The following is a 17892-nucleotide window of genomic DNA, read 5'->3' as shown; positions in this document are numbered from 1 at the left end:
TGCCACTGCTCCCAGAGGGAATAATTGGTGTACCCTGTGGGGAAGAACTACCTGAGTGCCCAAGTTGTGCAGTGGCAGAAGAGGGGGTGTACCAGATTGTGTCCCAGACATACTGTGCCTTGGTGCCATAGCCAGTGGAGTTTGGGCAGGTGAATCCTGTGGGACAGGCCTATCCTACTGTGCTGTGTGAAAAAACAAAACAAAAAAAAAAGATAAGGGTTTGGGTGACAGAAATGCAAGGGAAAACATTAGATACAATTATCTGACTTTATTCTGTTATCTTTACTTTTAAGACTATCAGCTCCTAACAAATAGCTTTTTTACTGATAAGACTACCCAGCTCATAATAGATACACAATATACTACAGATTGCAGCAAGTAATCCTTGATGTGTGCATATATTGCACATATGCTTGTTCCACTTATACTGATTACAGTTTACAGCAAGCCATTGGTGCCACTGCTTTAGAGGTCTGATGTTATATTGCAATGTTGATGAAAACTTAATATTGTATATTTAGGAAGTGTGATTTTTGAATCCACAACGTCTGACTACTCTCTAATACTGAACTGTTGTTTTGGCCTACAGACTAATGCATGCATACTTTTCTGTTATACTTGTCATATGCATGCTCAATTTGATACAACTGCATAATAAACCAAAAAGGCGTCTTTACTTATAATGCTACAATAACAGTACTGTTTGGATGCATACATACTGTATGCTTCTCACATTTGGGTCAATCTAGCAGAATGGGTTTGTGCATTCAGTTCTCGGTGTGTGACAGCTGTGGAAAAAAAAACAGAACAGAATACCAGTATGAATACCAATCCTCTCTATATCCAGCTTTACAAGTAGTCTCTGCAAGTGATGCATACACATCTGTGGGGTGGCTCAGTCCTAAATTCCTCAGTCCAATATTCAAGGGTATCCCTTATCTTCCTCCATAGGTCTCTGTAGTGATTCCTACATTACTGACCAATGTGGGGGGAAACCGGTAGCACTGGTAAAACCTGTGTAAGTCTATTTCATGCTTCTGACTTTCAATCTGAGCCATGATAATCCCTTTGTAATAGCTGGGCCCATATTCATTCACTAGGAGTCCAACAAACACTTTGGACTCCTGAACATCTGATCTTTGAGCATGAAATCTCAAAGTTTTTCCATGAACATTTGCCATGCCTACCACAGAGCAAGACCAATGTAGAATGATGTTTTCCCATGAAATAAAGGTATTGTGTTTACTCAGAGTGTGCACTTCATTTTGCAACATTTGAAAATGTTGTGCATCACTTACAATTGAGCAAACATGGAACTCGAGGGTGTGCACTCCCTTGCAATGTGATTGCATTATTGCCATAATTATTAATTGATTGCCTCCAGTTTATTTTTGTGACTGTGTGGGTCCTGTCTGCTACCTGGGTGATCCATTCGTCCAGTTTGTGCACTGCCACACTACATGCAAACCAGATGAGTACAGCAAAACCCATTTGTGCTAAGTGACACATCACACAAATAGTGGCCCCACATAACAACTGAGAAATAGTTGACTTGAGGAAAATTAATGTATGGCGTACACAATAGAACATGTTAGCACACGTGAAATATGTCTACATAGGTCTGGATTTCAACTCTCACTCCAATGCACCTTCAGAAAACAGGATAGATGCCACATCCATCTTTGTCACACAAACAGCTTTGCAGCAAAAAAATGAAGTAATTCCTCACACAACCAAGTGCAACTGAATATACACTGATATCAAGGCAAAACCTGTTATTTGTACATTTATTACATTTAATATATTTGAATGCAGTGTACTTCGTGATCACACAGCCTGTTATGATTATTACTTGCAAATATACATGTCTGTCATACCTTTCTGTGTTTCTTGGTCATTCATCATTTATCTGACCTGCACTCAGAAACATGCAGTGTGTAAGCCAGTCTATATAAGTTACCTTAAAATGTGTGAGGATATTAACTGGAAATACTATGATATGCAGTTGCCTTAAAATGAAGGACAGATTTGATGGCACAAATAAGCACAGACTGCTCTTTTGGGGGTAGCATAGGTGAATTCCTGTTATGGCGCATGCAAGGCCACACTGTTCTTTTTTTGGGGGAGGACAAGCTGAGCTACTCTTATGGCACAAACAAGGATATGTTGCTCTTGTTACTCTCCTTGTTTTGTATCCTGCTTGTTTGATATTGTGAGGGTTGTAAAGTCATAATAATGTGTCTCATTACTTTCTAACTTCTCTCTGCAATGATTTACATTACTAATGTATGGTGCTAAACTGAGGGTATGCAGTGATCATCAGTACTTTGGAGAGGTATGAATGTGTAAATCTTTGATGCCTGAGGTCTACTACTTGCTAATGGATGAATATAAGTCAATAACTCTCTGATGTTACATGTTGCGTTAATTTCTGTATAAATCCCCCACCTTTTACTTCCTTACTGTACCAAGTGATGAAATACAAAGGCATTGCATAATATTATTATACAATACAGTACATGTTCAGGACATACCTTCTAAATGTAGCAGTTGCCACAGTGTTAGTTCAGGGTTGACTGTGTTGCAAGCAGTACACAACCAATGCATGGGGAAGTATAGACTCTGTCTCTGAGCTGATACTGGCAGAGGTTGTAGAGTTCCTGTAGTGTATTGTTGTCCACCATGTAGCACTCTACAATGCCCGTGTCATGTATGTTATGATAAGTTAAATGTGGCCTAAAAACTCTTCTCCATCTTGGCCTAGACTTATTGGCAGAACAGCAGCATTGCCTACCTCTAGCACATACAAATGGATTAAAGTAGCCGCAGTTCCTAACATTCAGAATATGTATACTTTCTGTGTCTGTGCTTTTGAAATCTGCTGGAAAAAAACAGCATAGAGTCTACATGTATCCATTATAACTTGTTGAATAGCTCCACCAGATTGGTTGATTATCATGTAATTCAGCTGCTTATGCTGTAATTAGCATCTTTGAAACACAGACTAAGACAGATAAAATCCATTAATAATCTACTGCACAATAAAAAAGACAAATGTGTAGCTAGTCACACTGATGGTAAGGTGGTAAGGACACTTGCTACATGTTTGCAGAACTTCACAGAAATGTATTTCTTAATAAGATATATTTACATGGAGTGTTGAACTCCAGCAGGTATGCTATCATTCTGTTACCTACATAATGCATATGCTGGAATACATTTATAAATAATATGAAGCAACGGCTTTTGCACTTTTATCTGTATGCATTAGTTAGAAGTGTACTGATGGCATGGCCTTGTTTGTCAAGCCATTTCAGAGGTACACATGATTATCAATACATGAAAATAGAATGCGGTGTGAAAAATATGTGCAAATGTTTCAGGGAGAAGTCCTTTGAAAACTCTTTTAGCATTACAAAGATGTTTTGTTAGCAAAATGTTTAATTGTCTTGTTCTTTTGTGGGTGGGAGAGCAAGGAAGAGTTACTGTTATGTCACAAACTGGAATGGACTGTTCTTTTGGGGGAGGCACAGTTATGTTACTGCTGTGGCACAAACAAGAATATGTTGATCTTGCTGGTCCCCTTATTTTGCATCCTGCCTGTTAGCATTTCATATCTCTAGACTGTTTTATGTTTTTCCAGTGGATAATGATGACTGACAATCTTTACTGTTTTATCTGGAAACAGTTACTTTGTAGTTATGTGATACATATGTGTATTATCATTATGCTGTCTTTTAGGATACAATGTCAGTGAAGTAGAGACCCACAATTAGCAATGCAGAGAATAGCATCATTGTTGACTGTCTATGCCAACATGGAGTATTTCTGCTGGGAAGTGGTACGCCCAATATGGAACAAGCTACAATTATGGCAGCAGATTGTTGAGAACATCAGTTCTGCAGGTGACCACATTCAAACCTATGAACAGGTGTACTACAGGGCCACATACATGATTACCATGGCATGGAGGCAAGGGCCTGCTACCGTACCCCATCTTAGCCCAAATGAAAAGTTCCTGGCAAAAATCCTCCATCATGAGAGCTTACAGCAGAGTGGACTACATTCTGTCCTTCACATGGGTGCCACTCCTTCTGAGTTCCAAAAATAACTTCCAGATAGGCTTTGTTATATGACCAGTTGAATACTGTTGTATAGGGCACTGAAGCAGTTATAAACTTATTTTGGAGTTGTCAGCCACCTTCTTGTTTAAAGTAGAGTTAATACAGATATAGAGGAGTACATGTGTTACCCTTGTTTTGCTGTTAAATGTGATGGTGTTGCTCTTACCTCTTACTTAACCTCTTTCAGGACCATCAGGAATACAGCAAGATATGCCTTCTGCAGATGGTAAGCCAAATAAATATATGTCACTACTGCAGATCAATTTAAAGAAATATCATAACATATCATTTTAGGCCTATTATTTTTATTGCTGTACAGTCTGTAATAGTGGCAGCACTGTTATTTGTTTAGCATATATTCCACCATAGTAGTGCAGGTATTAATGTATTCTTGTGTTTCTTCCTTTTTATCACAGGTGATCATGACAGTGGGTATGAGGGGTCTGTGCCACCTGATGTCAATGCCTCAGCAGACACTGATGATGATGGTGGCCAAACTGAGGTAGAGTCAAGGGGTGCAGAGGTTGAATCTGACACAGAGGTTGACATCCAGCCACCCCCTTCATTTTCGCCAGGCACAGCCAATAGGTCTACACATACCCAGTCCACTGAGCCCTCAAATATTAGACAGGTGAAGGACAAATACATTGATCAGGGAAGTGTGGCTACTGTGGCTTCAGTGCCTGTTGACTCTGGCTGTAGCCAGAGTCTGGGTGAGATGTCACGCAGGAGGGTTGATAGGGGTGCTCTGAGGGTGGGGCTGCTGTCCGTCCTCCACTTGGTGCAAGTGTCCCTTCCTGGGTCACTCAACCTATGTTTAGGGCCATCATGGAGGCACAGGCATGTTCAGAAAGGTGCTCCAGACAAATGTTCAGGGCTGTAAATGTGGCATAGGCTGACATGCATGACTGCCTCCACTGTGTTGCTGATGTAATGGATTGGATAAATGACACATTAGAACAAGCAGTACATGTAATGGAACATCTGCTGGGAGGGGAATAGCATCCTCATGGGTGATGGTCAACCCCAAGATATGTTAATAGCCAACTTGGCTGTGCCTGATCACACTCTCGTAGTGTCAGGACTTTCACTGCTCCATTGGTCAGTATGCTGTCCACAATCAGACATAGCAGACCATGGGGTCATGGTCCTGGGTGTTCCCATGAAGGGACCATGTCCAGCAGACATCAGTCATGTTCAGTTAGCTGCACTGCATCTGAACTTGTATGTGGAGATTCTAGTACTACTCCTGGTAGAGCTAGTTCTCATGGTCGGGTGCAATAACAATGAGCTGCCAACTCTACCATGCAGGGCTCACACCTGTCCAACATACCAAGAAGTAGAGCTAGCACTGAGTTTGGCTGTCTTCATGCAGACTCTCACACACCACTTTCAAATGGAGGATGTCTACAGATACACACACACACACAACAGTGTCATGTTTCCCTTTCTTATTCACACACACTGAACATTTGTGCCACCTTAGGCCTTGCGCCCCCCCCCCATACACAGCACCCTGTGCAAGTGATGATAACTGTGCCATATCCCTCTTTTCTCTCTTTTGGATTCAGACATACAAAAGCTTTGTGTCTGATGCACAGGGTGCACAGCTACATTAGTGCTTAGTACATCTGTGTTAATGTTGTTAAACTGATAATTTTATCTGTTACTTATAATTGCCTTGCCAATATATACAATGGATAGCTTCATAATTTCACTATTCTAAAGTGCATTCTCTTGTAAGGGTTGTGAAGTCAGAAAATACAATGTGTCTTATTAGTATTTAACTTTTTTCTATAATGATTTTCCAGTACAAACGTATGGTGCACATCATAAGTGACACCATCACATTCAGATGTCAGGATTGTATGACAACATTGTAGTCAAATCTCATCCGAACAGTAATTCAGTACGATACTCTCTTTTGCATGTACCTCACCAGACACACGCAGCAGCTGGACAGACCACAGGAATTTTTCATCAAGATAACACAGGGCTTACAAACCATGCTATGATGTATGTGTATAGAATAAAAGACATGTCACTGTAATCTGTCTGGTATCAGATGAGGTGAAGTCTGCCTGGCCTCCAGGCCTGTATCTGATCATGCATTTGTGGGATGACTGCATATGCAGTAATCTGATATAGCAGACAAGATCAGCATTGTCTATTGAGCATTTGGTAATAACTGCGTCTAACATGGTTGGGTAAAATGCTCTCCAGCACACACACATGCACACACACACACACACACACACACACACACACACACACACACACACACACACACACACACACACACACACACATACACACACACACACCTGGTTGGATGCCAAGAAAATAGAACCCCCTACCTATCTAAGTACATAGACTACAAAACACATTACTTTACACAAGCACTATGGCACAAGTCTAACTTTTACATGTCTGCAGGTCAACTTATAGTGCATGCCATCAGCAGGCTATGCAAGAGACAAGAGGTTGCGAGGGCTGAATGAAATGAACACGTAGGCTTGTGCAAGTATCAAACCACTGTCAAGCCATACCATTAAATAAGTAACTGTAATATAGCATGTCTAATTTGATGATTAGAGACACATGCCCACTAAGTTGCCTGCAGTGAGAACAGAATCCCTACCTAGCTAACTGCACAGACTACAGAAAACAGTATGTTACGCAAGCACCACAACACAAGTCTAAATTTTGTATTGCTTTATGTCGACTTATAGTGGGTGAAACAACTGCCAAACAACACCAAAGGGCTGTGATCCAAATTAAACGCTGCTCAAACAAGGAGGAAACTCCAAACTGTTTATTCACCAAACAGAAACGATAGTAACAAGAAATACACATAAAATCCAAAATTCAGTTAAGCGCTTTCATCTGCTTGTACGGCAGATTTCATCAGAACCAAAAAATGTTACAGGTGTATTCCTATTTAACGATTTTGGCGCCAAATATCACTTAATTACATAATTAAATGCACCACAATATTCAATATTATATTAAAATTTTAAAGAACACCACTTTGTTCATTGTAACTTATAGTGGATGACATCAGCAGACAATGTGAGAGGCAAGCGGTTGTGAAGGCAGCATGAAATGAACATGTAGGCTTGTGCAATTATCAAAATATTGGCAAGCCATGTGATTGGAGAAGTAACTGTAGGATAGCACGTCTACTCTGCTGACTAGACACGCACACACACACACACACACACACACACACACACACACACACACAGTTGATGACAGTGAGAATAGAACCCCTACCTAAGTATACAGTACTTTATGCATGCAACATGGCACAAGTCTGACTTTCACATGGCTTCAGTTCAACTTATAATGGATGATATCAGCAGTGCATGTAGAGAAGAAGTTGGGAGGCCTGCCTAGAATGGATTTGTAGGCAATTGTAAGTATCCAAATACTGTCAGTTTATGGAATTGGGGTGGTGACTACAGGATACACATTTTCTCTTCTGGCTAGACCCCCCCCCCACACACACAGTTTACTACAGTGAGAACAAAACCCCTACCTATGTAAGTGCGCAGACTACAGGACACAGTAGTTTATGCAACACCATGGCACGATTCTGATATATACAAGACTGCAAGTGAACTTATAGTACATGAGATCAGCATGCAATGTGGAGGACAACAGGTTGGGATACCTGCATAGGCACAATAAATCCATAGGCCATATGCTGCCAGTAGTCAAACAGCACTAGGGTCTGTGGAAGACTAGTTGTATAAAAACACAAGTATCCTTATTGAGCATAGTTGGATATTTCAGTTTAGAAGAGTGAGGTTGTCAGCACCACCAACTGGCCCTGTCCATGAGGGAGCACACAACATTATATATTACACTTTGTAGTGTGGCTGATATATGTGTGGAAAAAAATACTGAGACCTCAGTGTTGTACTGCTTGGTGGGGGGCAACACATAGACATATTGTAAATATATGATGCATAGTTCGATCATGCCCTTAGTTTGCAAAGTTTCCACATGTAGTTTTATCTCATACAAAGGAAATGAACAATAAACACTAATAAGACAGCATCATATATGCAGTTCCATAGCACAGTGAGCAGTGGATTTGTGCAATGGCCAAACAAAGTGTACATGCATGACAGTTACTCCTATTTGCATGTAGGTAAGCAGTGTGCAAACACGAGCCACATTGTTAACATCTGACAAGCAGAATGCACCAATGGCAAGCAATTGCACGTATAGGCAATTGTGTATGTGTTTTTTACAAAAGTTAAAGCCATGCCAGTCCAGATAGCAGGAATACATTTACAATGTTATAGTACACAGTATACTTGCAGTCATACATTTGATGATAAATGTGCTAATACATAAATTACTCTATCAGTGAAAGGAATATTGCATGGATTATGCTGTATTCAAACCCAGGACAATGTGTATGGCAGTTCTGTTCTTATACTTGTTGCCTCAAGAATTTTGAGGAAACAGTTGTCTATGTTGCACTTCATTGCTGTAAACTAGAATGTCACAGCAGTAAAACAAAGGTTGCACACTCTGTACTAGAACCCAGTACCATATGTGCTCCAGGCCTGGTTTTCACAATGGGCAAGGGCATTCATTGAGTGTATCCGGTTTCTGTTTTTGGCTGTCTGCTTCTTAGGTGGTCCGGTATGCTTCACTCAAACCAAATACGCATTGAAATTTATTTATTCACCACTTCCACCGTTTGCACTATGTGGTGCATCATACAAAAAAGTGCAATTAAAAATGAAAATAATAAGAAAAAAAAAACTTGGCAATGGACACATATAAGTAAAATAAGTGTCTGTTGTCATATGTTAAGGTAGTTTCTGTACAACTCCACCACTATTTACTTGATTACTACATCAAGTCAAGAAATACAAGGATATGCCATAATATTATTATAAAATAGATTCCAGGTTCAGGACTTGCAAATGCAGCAGTTGACATAATTTTATTTCAGGGCTTAAATTTCCTTGTCTCTACTCCATTGGTATTGAAGTATTCAGGAAAAAACAGAAATGGATGCTTTATAGCTTGTTAAATAGCTCCATTGTACTGAAAATCACTTGCTTATGCTGTAATTATCACCTATGGAAAACATCTGCTCCTTAACTGAATATATTAACTTCTTTGGTGCTCATTAGTGCACAATGCACACCTCAGCACCACTCCATGCACTAATGTTTAAATAAGGTAAACACAGGTAATCTTTTTATTACTTTTCTCCATTCCTGTGATATCGTGCAAACATGCAGCCCAAAAAGTGAAGGAAATGTTGCAGACCCTCTACTAGAACCCAAGTCCATCTATATTCTAAACCTACACAAACATATGCTGCCACAGGTTTAGTTATGTGACAAGCACTGAGAAACCTGCCATTCATTCCTCCATTTCTCGTGGTTGCGCTAAGTACCTCATGGTGCAATGACAAAAATGTTTTTAAATTACTTAAAGCAGACAGAGATGACACATTTTAACAAACAATAAGGAGAATGAAACAGAACTTGTGAATTATGCACTTCTTACATACAGTTTCACACTTCACAGACTTACATGCAAACCTTTGTAAGTGCAACCTGACACACACCCCTGATGGCATCATTCACTATTGCCATCCATTGAAAACGAACACTGTGGAAGTACCTACACAAAGTGAACATTCCTATGTGATTACAATTTTTATGAATTCAGCAGTTTTAATGAGTTTTGACCTCATTTGTATCTTCCCCATCCCAACAGCTGTGCATCTACATGGTTAGTAACCATGTAACCAGGGAAGCTGAAGGGGACCCAAATGCTGTATACACAAGGGAGGGTATTACTTCAATATATATCTGCACAGATGAAAGCAGTTTTTTATAGAATTTGACTTTATTCCATCAGATACATACAGCATATGCTGACATGACAGTATGAATAATCTGTTTCACAGGGTTTACACTTTTAGCTGTCTACATTACATATGAGTATAGTCTTCATTTGGGAGTGGAGGAGCAAAGCTGCATTTATGCCATGGCACTTAAAAAGGAATTGTTGCTATTGCTAATCTAATTTTCTAGCATCCACTATTTTTAATAATGTCATAATGTGCGTAGAGTTACATGTTATAGTCAGTTCTGTGTAAATCTAGGGAATTTTACTTGCTCTTGTTTCTGTGTAGACTCCTTTCTGTGGCTGTATTTGGAAAAGTTTAGAATGCATGGGCAGCATGAGCATGGAGTCTACATGGTTGCTTAACAGCTTGTTGGAACACTGTACTGTGTTGGTTTGCTTCATTAACATACGATTCAGCTACTTATGCTGTAATTTGGATGCCACAGAAATTGCTATGTTTGTGCGGGAGCGCACACCACTACATGGAGTTTACTTAATCTAAAAATATTCATGGCCGTGCCAAAAAATGACCATCTAGGCTTTACTGAATCCTCTCCATAGTCATTAATACATGTTAGTAAGCAGTGCTATACAATACAGTGTCAATTATTACATGTTCAGTACTGATGTTTCAGTCTTAATAATGTGCACACATTATGAATAACCACTGTCAAAATGGAGGAAACTTGCTTCGAATCTACAGCTCTCACCTATGTTCACATTACAAACCAGAACCCTTCTTGCATGGCTAATCAATTTTTGCTGTAATTGCACAAAGTGATGAAAGTCAAACACCTTATATTTGTGTATACAGAGGTAAAACATTATACACACTAACAAACATGCCAATCTAAGATGAAATTGTGGAATTGTACATATTTACCTAACCATATGGACAAAGACCTACAAATGTATACATTTATTGCAGGCTGAACTTAGCCTGAGTTTATATAATAATAAATAAAATGTGTGCACATGTATATGATTACTGATACCTCAACAGAAGCCAAGCCAAACCTTCCAGTTTGTACATATGCATGAATGCAAATAAATATGTATATATGAGTGGGTTCACTTCAGTTGATCGAGTTTCCGAAATCTCGAAACCCATATGGTGGAGACCATATGATTGAGTTTTCAGAAACTTGAACATCTGAAGGGGGAGTTAAATAGAGTGTGTGAGTGTTTTAGGTGAGGGATTCTGTAGGGGGCAAGCCCTTTGCACTCCTGCAACTTAAATATACTAACTCAGAGATTGCGCTACATCGGGGAACAGAAAAATCTCTCATTCTGCGGTGTCTGCAGAAGTGCGGAATGGGATATTTCCCTTTTCCCCACTGTAGCACGATTGCGGAATTAAGTGGGGGGTATGGGGGTGCAGAGGGCTTGCCCCCCTGCAAAAACTTCTTTTTTTCACTTCTGATGTTCGAGTTTCTGAAATCTCTAACATATGGTCTCGATCATATGAGTTTCGAGATTATGGAAATTCGATCATCTGAAGTGAATCCATATGAGTACATAGACATATATATAGATCACTAGCTATACCTATATGTAGATAACTTCATAATACTTTGACACATGAATGTTAACTTTAATGATTAAAACTTACTATTCTTCCATGTAAATTATTATTATTATGAATATTGTTATTAATTAAGGAATACACTTGAAACACAATTCATCAGCTAACCACACTTGCTTACTACGTAGATATATGATAATGTAGGTGTTATGTTGTGGAGTATGTATCTTACTGCATGCATCAGGTGTCTGGCATTGGACTTCTGCAACCCTTGTGTGAAGATCCTCTATGTCCCTCCAGTGTGGGTCATCATAGTGGTTGTGGACCTGCATGCCAGTTTGGTAGATCCCATTTCATCCATGGTACTCCCATGCTGTCCAGTTCCAGATGTCGATCATTGCAAAGTTCCTAGGGCATTCTCTGCTCATGTCCAGCATAGGCAGTGAGTAGCTGCATCTTCTTCTCTTCTGTCCAGTTTGGCTACCAGAGTAATTGAAGCCTCCTCTCAGTTGACATCCTTTGTATGGTTGTAGAAGCCTTATTTAGAACACTTTCCAAAAAATGTTAAGTGGACTCTCATTGTGTTCACAGGCAGCAATATTATGCTAAGAATATGTATCAATATTACATTCTAAAGTGGGCACATATATGATGGTGGCAGACTGTTGGAGGGCATTGGGTATGTGTTACAAATATTCCCATTTATCGATACCTGTTGGGAAGTTGCGCTGAGTACTGTACAGTTATGACACGCTATTGATTCAGGCGGTGAAATTCAAGAGCTTATGTGCACATTTGCTATTATAATTCCAATGCACTGAATGCTAATGAACATTATTGCTTATTTATGGCGCAAATGTACTTAAAAACTAGTGTGCTCATCTAAGCTCACTTTGGAATATAGCTGATTGATCACAAGCTTCCAAAGGTAAACTTTCACCTGTGTACATTGTTGTGGTGAAATGCAGTGCTATTATCTCTTCTATGTGTTCATAATATGTTATGTATAACAACTGAAACATACTTTCTTGCATATGCTGTGTCAAACTCTCTGCATTACAATCTGTCTGTTACATAAAGGATGAGATTAGACTTTAAGAATATGCATGCATATTGGTACATGTCCATCACTAACAAGAAGGTTATCCCCATATAAGTTATATGACTGCAAGCAAACCACCTTGGTGAACTACAGACATGGATGGAATCCACATATATCTATAGGTATTGTGGTTTAACCTATAACATCTGAAATAAGTTTTCAGAGAATGATGACAAGTTGCATGTTCAGGTACTGATTTACAGATACTGTCTGATGCTTAATCATATAGTGGTATTTGTGATAACATTCATAGGCAACTTCAGGATGGCTTAGCATTTACATTGTTTGTTGTTACTGTTGTATGGAGTCATGTCTGTATAACTGGTCATTTTCATGAGATGATATTTTGCTACCTTGTTTCTATCAGATTTTCAGTAGTTTCATTGTTTACCATATCATGAAAGTCACATTTTTATGCTGTCTTTCACTGATGACAATAATATCTGTAATGCATCTTACATGCTTGTGGTAGAACTGGTAGGTGTGTACAGATATGCATGTAATTGTGGCAACAGCATTAGTCTAGTACTGAAGTTGTGGGATATTGGTTATGTGCTTAGCCCTTCTTTGTCATAATTTCCACTGGCATGAGTTCACATCCCAGCTCTGCATATATGACATGTCCAAGCAGGTGGAATTGATTGATAGCTGTTCATATATATGCTGATGGTGTTAGGGCATATGGATTAGCTAGTCAGACATGTTTTTTATGTTTGTTCTGCTTATCCATAAATGACAATGATAATGATGACAGGGATTGTTTTGCATAGTTAGACACTGCAAATGGGAGGTAAGGCATTCATCTGACATACACTTTGGACATTACCATGTCACGTGAACCCCTATATAAGCTCACAATGAGCATATTAACATGTCTTCCAGTTCCAGCCACAAAAGGAGGGACAATTTTGCACCTCATGAAAATGGAATAATTATAGAGGCTCTGTGCCGGAGTAGCCATAACCTGCTCAGATGGATGGCCAATATTGTTCCTGGCCTCCAGTCATAACACCTGCCAGGAATGTCGGATACCAAAGGAGGTACTGAGGCAGATGTTCCAGGACATACAGGTATGCTGACCATTCACAAACACTGCAGCATACACCAACTCTCACTGAAGGATATTAACTAACAATTTTTATCATAGTAAGTAATAAAATTGAAGAACAGGTCACGCTCTTAGCTGGATGATGTATATTTAGTGCTTTCCTCAGTTAATAAAGCAATGACTTCATCAGAATATTGTGAAAAACCTTACATCCACCTTATATACTACCACATATTAAATCAATTAAGTCAATTAGCTTCTCCTAACCTAAAAAACATTTTAAAGCTACATCCCTTATTAAATAATTACTGATGTTCACCTTCTTCTTTCGGCTTTTCCTGGTTAGGGGTCACCACAGCAGATCACCTTGTCTGCTCATGATGGGCAGTGGAGTTTTACGGTGTCAAGTTGCCAGCCCGGCACCCAACCTTGCACAGAAGGCACACACACGCATATACTCACACCTAGGGCCAATTTAGAGTGTCCAATCCAACTGCAGCATGTCTTTGGGAGGAAACCGGAGCACCAAGAGGAAACCCACATGACCACAGGGAGGACATGCAGACTCCACACAGAAGGCACCCCAGCCGAGGATCGAACCGGAGAACCTCTTGCTGTGAGGTGGCAATGCTAACCACTGTACCACCGTGGCTGCCCTGTTCACCTCTGTTGCTAAAATACAAAACCCTATATTAAACATATATACATTTCATAAAAATAATTCATTTAAAATATTTTACCATACATATTAAAGATATTTCATTAAAGTATATAAACAAGATGGGAGACAAAATAACACACACACATTTATATATATATATATATATATATATATATATATATATATATATATACATACACACACATTTTCTCTTTTACATATGATAGTCTGATTTTAACTTGAGTCATACCTCTCAACTGTATAGATTTTTGCCTTATATTTTTGGTCCATTTTTCACAAAATTGTGGCTTTCTGGCAAATTAGTGGTAAATCATTAAAGATCGACATTAGAAAATAATGACAGACATTTGAGTTTTAGACTTCATACCCTTCAGAAAATCCATGCTAAAGCAAAACCTGTTATTTTATCAACTTTCTAAGTTTTAAGAGCAATATTTAAAAATTGTCCCTATTTGTGCCAATTTTTCATTGCTTTGTCCAGATTTCTTACTCTAAGAGGTTGAGAACTATGCTTGAGGTAACTAGTTATGAGACTACCTCATTCAGTCCAGGGGGGCTTGTAGCATTAACCCTAATTGCCACATCTTTTCCTTAAACTCTAAAAATAAGTCAGTTGGTCCCCCCCTCATTAAATTCTAGATGTTCAAGTATTGTAAATTTAAAACAATGCTCTGGAAACTTGGTAATGTGCTTAGCAAGGGTATTATTGACATTCCCCTTCCCAATGTCATATATATGCTGGTATATACGTAATCTGAAGGATTATTTTGTTTTACCAATGTAGATTCCATTGCAAATTTGACATACTGCAATATAAGCTACATTTTTGGCACCACAGTTGTTTCTGTGCACTGATTTCCCTATACCGTACCCAGATATATTCACTCTGTCACCCTCTAAAATAAATTTACACTGCGAACAATGTCTCCATTTCCTAGTGTATCCACTAGTATGAGTTCCTGCCCTCCCCTTGTTCCTTTCTAACATGTTCGTAAAACGAATATCTTTTTTTGTATACCACCAGTGGTTTACTACCTACTGCTTTACCTAGTTGCTCATCATGTTGTAGGTTAAACCAGTTCTTAAAAAGGACATCCCTGAATTGAAAATATTGTGGAGTATATGTCAAGATCATAGCTTTCTAATACACGCTATGGTTGTTGTTGCAATGGATTCTACATTGGTAAAACAAAAAACTCCCCCAGATTGCATATATACCAGCATATGTATGACATTGGGAAGGGGAATGTCAATAATGCCCTTGCTAAGCACATTACCAAGTTTCCAGAGCATTGTTTTAAATTGACAATACTTGAACATCTAAAATTTAGTGAGACGGAGGACCCACTGACTTATTTTTAGAGTTTAAGGAAATGATGTTGCAATTAAGGGTCAATGCCATGAGCCCCACCTGGATTGAATGAGGTAATCTCTTTAACTAGTTACCTCAAGTTAAAATCAGATTATCATATGTAAAAGAGAAAACGTCTATATGTGTTATTCTGTCTCACATCTTGTTTATATACTTTAATGAAATATCCTTAATATATGTGGCAAAATATTTTATATGATTTGTTTTTATGAAATGTATCTATGTTTAATATAGGGTTTTGTATTTTAGTAACACAGGTGAACATCAGTAATTATTTAATAGGGGGTATAGTTTTAAAACATTTTTTAGGTTAGGAGAAGCTAATTGACTTAATTTATTTAATATGTGGTAGTATATAAGGTGGATGTAAGGTTTTTCACAATATTCTGAAGAAGTCATAGTTTTATTAACTGACGAAAGTGCTAAATAAACATCATCTAGCTAAGAGTGTGACCTGTTCTTCAATTTTATTACTTAGTTTGTGCTGTTTGTGTTATTTTTTGTGTTATGCAGCCGGGAACAGGAAATACTTCTACAGCTGGAGGTTCTGCTGATGAATTAGTGAAAGCTATTGGGAACCTGTCTTCACTCATCGGGGTGTTGACGCAACAGCTTATCAGCTTTAGGAGGAAGCTTAATCCCTCCCCTACTACGTTTGGGCCACCGGGCGAAGAAACAACAGGTTTGTTGAACAAGTCTACAGGCAGCATACCCCCAGGTCAAAGGAGTCCATTGCAAAGTAGTCAGCGTACACAATATAAAGGTTTAGGGACTGGACAAGGTCAACGGAGCAAATCCAGCAACCGAGAGGACTCACAACAGGGTTTTAACATCACCAGCTGGTTGAATAAGGAAGGCAATTGTGAATTTGGTTTTCCACCTGAACACATCTTACAAGGTACTGTTGATCAAAAACTTAAAGTTTTGGAAAGAGATGTGTTTAGATTGAGAAAATTACAGGTGGAAAACCATTATTTAAGGAAATGTTTGAAACGGCAACAGATACCAAAGGGACTAAGGTGCTGGAAGTATCCGAATGGGCTGGTTAACGGCTCGGAGCTTCTCACAGATTTATTAGCCTTATTTAACTGTCATGGTTGTGAGTTGTTGGAACTTTTGTTAAAAGACAATGATAAAAAGTTTAATGTGTTAAAAGAAGCTGTTAATAGATTGGATGAACAAATCAAACAGGATTTGTTTTTTTCTTTTAAAGTAAACAAGTATAAAGCTATATTTGTAAATGTACTTAAAATATTGCTGCTATTAGGGATAAAAAAAGCAAAAAACTAGAAAGAGATAGAAAGCAGTATGAGCAAGGGCAGGCATACCCTATACCAAAGGGCAGTATAGGGTCCAATTCTGCAGAGATAGAATTCATAGATGAAGGGTCTGTACATGAGGGAGAAGTAAGGGACATAGTGGATGAATATCCAGAGGAAAGTAATAATTATGACAATGTCCCTTTAGGAACACCCCCCCCCCCCGCAGGAGGTCAGAAAGAATCAGAAATATCCAGCACAATTACAACAGCAATTGGTCTCACAACATGAATTCCTGGAATGACCATGGACGGAGTAGAGGAACTCATAGGAACATGAGGAGGGGGAGAGGCAAGAACAATGCTGGGAACTGGTAGGAATAGAGAATGAACAATTAGGACCGGATGACAATACAAATAATAGTATCATTTGTAATATACACCAGGACTTCAAAATTTATACTCTATCTAATACTCAGGTCACTGTTGAGTGGGCCAATCTGTTTGAAAAAGGGCTAAATGTTGTACCCTTAAACAATGCTAGAATTGATAGAACTTTACTTGACCTTATGGTGTATACTAAGAATCTCAATTTGAGTATGGTTCTAAATAGTGGTAAATGTAACCAAACTATTCCAGTATGTAAGAAAGCCAGTGTCTACAATCCCCCTTTATACCCCACCATACAATTATTTGAGATGATGTGTGTGAATGACTTCAGGGACATTTGTAAACATAAAAGGATCTCCAGGGGTGAAAGTAACTTGACCCAAGATGAAGAAAAATTACTTAGCAGCATCTTAGATAACAGGTCATTAATGATTATGAAACCTGATAAAGGGGGAGGGTTGGTGGTAATAAAACAGCAACGGTACGTGGATAGTATGTT

The sequence above is a fragment of the Protopterus annectens genome, chromosome 12.part0, assembly GCF_019279795.1.
Source record: "Protopterus annectens isolate FY-2018-M chromosome 12.part0, PAN1.0, whole genome shotgun sequence".
NCBI classification, from domain to species: Eukaryota; Metazoa; Chordata; order Ceratodontiformes; family Protopteridae; genus Protopterus; species Protopterus annectens.
This window is presented reverse-complemented; position numbering follows the sequence as displayed.